The sequence below is a fragment of the Eucalyptus grandis genome, chromosome 10 (genome assembly GCF_016545825.1).
Source record: "Eucalyptus grandis isolate ANBG69807.140 chromosome 10, ASM1654582v1, whole genome shotgun sequence".
NCBI classification, from domain to species: domain Eukaryota; kingdom Viridiplantae; phylum Streptophyta; class Magnoliopsida; order Myrtales; family Myrtaceae; genus Eucalyptus; species Eucalyptus grandis.
The window spans coordinates 26,256,394-26,263,837 of record NC_052621.1 but is presented as its reverse complement, the minus strand read 5'-3'; the positions used below and the strand labels follow the sequence as shown (position 1 = coordinate 26,263,837).

Here is a 7,444-nt window from a genome sequence, read left to right as displayed (position 1 = left end):
TCATTTTCCCAGCTTTTCAGTGAAAGATTGTGTTGCGTCTTGCTTAGAACAAACGACTCCTTGCTACATCTCAAAGATCCAAGGTGCATTTTTGGCTTGACCATACATCTCATATATCGAATCCCACAATGCCTTGGCTGACTCTAAATATGCAAATATCTTGTAGATCACCGGTCCCATGGAATTGAATATCCAAGACATTACATTATGGTCATTTGCTTGCCATTCATCAAAGCTGGGATTTGTTGTGGGAGGTGCTCTAATCTTCTCATTGATGTGACCAAGCTTCAAGCTACCCCCTAAGAGCAACTGTTATAGCTCATGACAAAGGAAGGTAGTTTCTTTCGTTTAGCAACAACATAGTCAATCATTGGTTGTTTGTATCATGCACCTTTGTTGTGTTGGATGCATCTTCGGACTTCGTTGACCCCTCCATGGCGTGTTGGTAGTAATAACAAGGATATGACAGCAACAAAGAGAGGAACAAGCACTAACCAAAGAACATAGATCGTCGGAGAATAGGAACGGACCCGAACATAAGTAGATCAAGACAATTAGATGTGCAAAAAAACCAAACCTAAAAAATCACAGATTGAATCAAACATGCTTTGATACCATGTTGAGTTTTAATAAAGCAATTACAAAAGAGAACACAAGAATTATGAGGTTTAGCAATGTGCCTATGGCCTCGGACAAAACTCTCAATTCTCTTATTTTTGTCATAACATTCTTTTTGCAATTTGTACACAAAGGTTGCTACAACAAAGGAAACAAGTAAACCCAAAAATAGGAAACTCCAAAAATAAGAAAACTGTCAATATACAGATTTGCTTACAATCTCTCCTTTCTTTGAATAGGAGTGCAAATCTCGCCAATATCACAAATAAGGCCCAACCTCCTCCTCCACCTCCTCCCGGCATTGGCGCCAACGGAGAATGTGATAGTGCCAAGTGGAATGACTTCGTCTCCCCGCTGGCTGCCTGCTTCAACGTGTACGTCCCTGACTTTGTCTTCTTTGTAGACTCTTGCACGATGAGGCTTGAGCGGACGGAGCAATTCCAAGCCCAGTGCGCAATTGCTCTAATGGAGGAGAAAGTATTGGGTGCAGCTGGAGGCAATTGGCGTGAAGAAGATGAATGTGGTGGGGATGAGCTACGGAGGGTTCGTGGTCTGCAGCATGATGGTTCAATTCGGAGAGAGGGTGGATGAACTTGGTGCTGATTTGCGCGACCATGTGCTTGAAGAAGAAGGACATGAACAAAATGAACAGAAGAAGGAAAGGAAGATGAACAATAACCACAACTCAGGGCCGATTATGCTATTTAAGACAATCGATAATAAATAGACCTTTACATGAGCATTTTCACATGAAAATTAACTGAAAAAGACTACATTAAAATTTCGCAAAAAAAAAAAAAAAATTATAGTTCTACTAATAAAATTAAAAAAAATTCATGACTAATTTAGTACATTTTCCCCTCACTTGCTATTCTCACTTTTAAGCCTCCATTTATTAACTTCTCGTGAAAATTTTTCTTATGTTTATGCCATTGCCTAAATTTAAATATGTATGTCTTTTGTTTTTTAAAAATATATGTACTTGACAAGCAATGATTGACATGACAAACACGGTCCAATAAATTTATCATATAAAAAGCTATGTTTTTTTTTTTTTTTTCTAGGTAGCTTCAACAGAATTTATCCATTTAAATAAGCATTTTCTTGAACTTTTTAATGACGTTCCAATTATTAGGAAATTAAAGGAAAACATTGTACACAATATATATCCACTCATCTCGCTAACGTATATCAAAATACGTTTTAATGATAGATCTTTGCAAAACATCAAAGATTTTCAACAAAAAAACAATATATTAGTGAAATACAGAGTTTTTATTTTCTTATTTCAGAATGTTTTCTGAAAGACTGTTCACAATACCGCTTTCAAACTTAGAAAAGATTTGGCTGAAATAATTGTATGTGGTACTATTATAATCGTGCCATAGACACGGGTTCATCTTTACTTAACATGATAATGCCAAAAAAAAAAAGAAAAAGAAAAAAAATAAGTTTGATTGGTAGATTTATATGGTCACTATTTATCAGTTACACAAAGGGTTAGAACGATTTCAATGCATTGTGAGGTGATGGTATTATAATTGTGTCCTCTCTCGCGTGATGTCTTTTGATTTTTAATTTCTCGAGTAGCATTATGTAAGATCTCAGTCGATATTGGACTAAGCACTCCTAAGATCTCAGTCGATATTGGAATAAGGACTCCAATTGCTTCTGGTCTTCTCAAAGCGATCAGTTCACCAAACCAATCGGGCGTGTGGGCCGTGCTGTGCAATGGGACTGTGGCGTCCTGCAGGCTTCGCCATTCTCCCTAGCCCAAGTGTTCTCAAGCCCAATGTCTGAGCCAGCATTGCACGCATGCATTCGATCCATGTGAGAGCGCCAGATACACACGGCGAGCTTCCGTCGCTTTTTGGCCATCGTCGGTCACGTGGTAACTTTATGCTTTATCTTCTGTCGATCTCACGCTGCAAATGGCAGTACGACTTCATCCACCTGGACCCTAATATCAGGCCACACGGAATCGCCGCCGAACCCAATTCCCCGTACTTATACATGACACAGTGGATAGTTAGAAAGTCGCATAGACCCAAAAAGAAAACAAGTGAGACGAGGGAAAAAAATCAGATATTAGAAAGAAAGAGAATGGCTCCTGAGGGAGTGGAACGGCAAGGAGATGGGGCAGCCGCAACAACGACAACAGGTGGTCGCTTCACGGAATGAGCGCTCTCGTCACCGGTGGAACTAATGGAATCGGATCTCTCTCTCACTCAAACACCTCATTCTTTTGCAATGTTGATTTTGATAATCAATTGACTATTTTGGTTTAGGTTGGAGGAACAAACATGATGAATTAGGCATCTGAAAACCGTCAATTATGGCATCTTATTTCTTCGTAATAATGTGTGTGACGGTAGAATTGTGTACGGATTAGGCAGTCCGAACGCTGAGGTACCTTTTTTGGTCCTATGAGAACAAATATGGCCTAGAATTTCTTGGCCGGGTGATCAGTCCTTTATATACTAGCCCGGCTAAATAACTCCGGTCAAGTCTAATCCGGGCTATTCTGGCTTAGGCCCGAAATTTTGCGTACATAACTTCTGAGAATGTGCAGGCTGTATCATATACATCATAAAGCTTCTGCAAAGCACCACCATGGAGCCACAGGTTAAAATGCCTTTGATGCTATTTTCGGCCATTACATCCCTCATATAATGTTTAACTAGTAACAGCACAAATGGGTTTAGTAGCCCGGCTCAAGCCTGTCTGGGCTTGAAAAAATCGTTTTCAGCTAGGCTTGCCCCAAGAGATAGTAGGTTCTTCTAAATTCAGTAATGTTGGATTCTATAAATAATAAGTTAGAAAATCTATATAATCGCCATCTAAAACTCGATCGATGAAAATGACGAGGGACATAACAAAGAGGTCAATTACTTTGAGGATTGCGTTGCTAAAATGGCCTGTTCATAACAATCCTAGGTATGACATGTACTAAGGCTTAATAGTCATATTGTTGTACCATGATTAGGCATGCCATTGTCGAGAAGACAGCAAGGCTTGGGGCCACCGTGTATACCTGTTCCAGAAATGCAGCCGGTGAAAGATTGGAAGAGAAAGGGTTTCCAAGTCACGGGTTCGACTTGTGATTTTTCCTTAAGATCGGAGCGAGAGAAGCCGATGCTTACTGTGTCCTCCCTCTTCGACGGGAGGCTCAACTTCCTAGTAAGTCTGATCCTGTGGATCCGATTACAACATCAATAACAAGGTCGTAATTTGTGCATTTCTTTCGATGGATTTGGTACTTGGTTTTCATTTTAATGGGAGCAGTTTGTGTGGTAGATCAACAGACCAACAGAGTAAAGCTGTCCATGGAATATTCAGCGGAAAATTTTTCATTTATCGGCATTGTTTCGATGAATGTTAGACCAATTTACTCGACAACCAAAGGTAAGTTAATATTATCATAACTAACTATCTGAACTTTTTTCATATGGAGCTAAAAAAATTCATCTCTTTTTTTCTCCAAGTTGATTGTTAGGAGCAATGAACCAATTAACCAAGAATTTGGCATGTGAATGGGCTAAGGACAATATAAGAGGCAACTCTATTGCACCTTGGCACATAATGACCCCACAAGCCGAGCCTGTAAGATTATCTCTTAAGGCTGTAAAGTTTCTCTCGTGCTTGAGAACATATCACTACATAGATATTGATCAGGTTCGTCATCATCATATGACATGAACTCATGTTATCGTAGTCAGTTAGCAACGAAAAGTCCCATGACGAGGTGATAGCAAGGACGCCGCTCGGCCACATTGGAGAGCCAAGGAGGTGTCATCATTGGTGGCCTTCTTGTGCATGCCGACAGCCTCTTACGTAACGGGACAGACCATTTGTGTCGATGGAGGGTTTACCGTGAATGGCTTCTTCTTTCTTGGAGCATGAGCCCAACTTTCTTTTGCCTGTAAGACGTTACTTCGTGAATTTTTGTCGCAGGGACAATTGATTTTATCATTAGAACAGTGTCAATGTATTGCGAAATTATGGCATGACAATGATGTTATATCTTTGTATGATATCTTTTTCATATTTAATTTCTCACGTAGCATTTTCCCATAATATCAAGTACTATTTTTCAAGATGAGCAAGTGAATTCTCGAGCAACCAATAGAATAACACTTACGTTGATCTCTCAATCTAGTGATAAATTGAACACTATGGATAGTTTCACTTGGATTCTCAAGATCAAGGGGCAGGCAAGAGATGAGAAAGATTGTCTGAGATATCGATGAAGACGAACACTTCACCGTCCGTCATGGAGAAGGCATCCAAATTATGGACTTATGACTCTAATCACTGCTAATTTTCTCAAGTGATCGGTTTACCAAACCAATCAGGCCTGTGGGCTATATATCTGGGCCTTACGTAGTCAAATCCCTTGGCTGCAAAACACAGTAATGAGTGACCCTAAAGTGGACTTTCGAGCATCACTTTGGGGTTGGTTCAAGCTTAGCCAAGTTATATTCTTATTTTCTCAACTCATTGACTGGAGCAATGAACCAGTTGACCAAGAATCTGGCTTGCGAATGGGCTAAAGACAACATAAGAAGCAACTCTATTGCACCTTATTTCATAGGCAGCCCACTCACCGACCATGTAATTTAATTTACCAAGACTTAAAATTCCCTATCCTCTTCGAAAATAGTTCACCCCATAAATCTTCATCACCTTTGCCATCGTTATCTAACATTAACTCATCCGTCATAGCAGCTACTCGGCAATGAGAAATTCCACAAGGAGGCGATAGCTAGGACACCGCTTGGTCGCATCGGAGAGCCGAAGGAGGTTTCGTCGTTGGTGGCCTTCTTGTGCTTGCCGGCGGCCTCTTACATTACAGGGCAAACCATTTGTGTCGATGGAGGGTTTACCGTGAATGGCTTCTTGCTTCCTAAAGCATGAGTCCAACTCTCTTCTACCTCTAAGATGTTCATCGTACGTTTATCGTCGCAGGGATAAAGAAGTTTATTTACCAATAATGGCAACATCGAAGGCATTAAAATGCGTGGGTTGATTATTTGTTGTTGACCATGTATGAGGGAGAGAATCTTACTCCCACTTTCTATTCCCACTTTCAAGCTTTTTTTCTCTTTACCTTTCAATGATATTTTTCTTACTTTTAAGCAATTGCCCAAAAGTAAAATTCACATACTTGTTTTGGTTGAGAAAATTTACGTACTTGACAAGCAACGGTTGAAACGACAAACATGATATATTACAATGCACAATATGAGATTGCATTTTTTTTTTAACACAAGACAAACGCAATTTGATTCGTAAATATATTAAATATGTTTTTCATATATCTAAAACCTAAATCCTAAAATTCAATGCACAATTAATTATTAATTCTTGACATAAATTTGACAAAGCATGTTTCCTAGCAATTGCATTTGTTGGGATTAACGGATCCCCAAAAACTGGATTCGACACTAAATCGAACCCCTAAAACAAATGTGAAAGACAAGCCCGGGAAAATCACGTATCACCGATCCTAAAGCACACCACGGATTCGAGCGTATTTTGTTAGCCACAGATTAAACACCAATGCTGAAGATTGAGGAAGAGAAATTGGCCCTATTCGATCCGATGACGCTAATTCGCCTTGAAGGGAAGACTACGTAGCCTCTTTTGCTTACTGTTCTTTTTTTTGGAGGGAGAGAGGGAGGAAGGAATGTACGTAATGTCAAAAGGTACGTTCTCCTTTTCTCTCCTCCCTTATATACGTCCCTCCAAAAAACAAAGAATCGTACCCCTTCACCCATGGGCGCTAATCCTGTGGGCCGGGCTTTTAGGCCCAACATGGGCGGACGGGCCTTAAGTCCATCACATAAAACCATCATCTCCCACTCGCACATGGTGGGCTGAATAGAATTCTCTTTACCTCTCTTCAACATTCATACTGGTGAATAATCCGTGCGATCAGCATACTTTGAGAGCTCGTTGCCATACATCTGTTAGAAATATATAACAGCTCATAATGGGCATCACACTCTGAGTAGATTTAGTATGCAGTAACCTAGATCGATCGATCACATTTATATCTCTCTTGATCTCTTTTAAACAATGAAATAATGATATATATATATATATATATATATATATATATATAGTATTCACAATTATGATTATCCCAAAGACAGTCATAATTGGTTAACTAGTGAATACAAAACTACAATATGATTCTCCAAATTCGATCTTCCTCTTTCCTTCAAACTCTTAATTTCGGTTCAGCTTGCTTTTCTAGAAATGTCCCATTAGATCGAATCAACTCATGACCATTGGCAACATCCTAAGATAGCAAACACTAAATAGAAATATTGAGAATAAGTAAGAGTCATGAGGGGACTAAAAAATTGAGGAACTCTTTTCCTCAAGAGTCTCACACGACATAAAAGTTGAGATCAAACTTTTGCCACTCTTATTGGTTGTCTCATGCATACGTAGTATGAAATACGTATTACGGTAATAACTCATTTCCCATGGAGCGTATGTCTACACCTTCAATACCGTACAGATGATAGTTCAGACATATCCAATGTCTAACTTGAGTTCACGTATCTACTCATTCACAAAATTCATTAGAACTCACATCTGGCATCATAGACAGATAAAGTAAAATATGTGGGGTATTTTACTTTCGGACATAATAAGTATTATGTCCTCATCTTAACACTTAGTTAAGGCAACATAAGTATTTTAAGCTTTAGCTCTCGATTATCACCTAGATAATAAGCTTAAAAACAGCCTCATCTCTATTTATCACACAGTAAATAGAGGCGATTACCCATGTGAGTGGGCTAATCTTATA

The 7,444-nt window shown here is 39.2% G+C and overlaps 1 pseudogene; it reads left to right on the top strand.

The window, feature by feature from the left end:
- Positions 1 to 682: 682 nt before the first annotated feature.
- Positions 683 to 5,535, top strand: LOC108955598 (annotated as a pseudogene).
- The last annotated feature ends 1,909 nt before the right edge of the window (positions 5,536 to 7,444 follow it).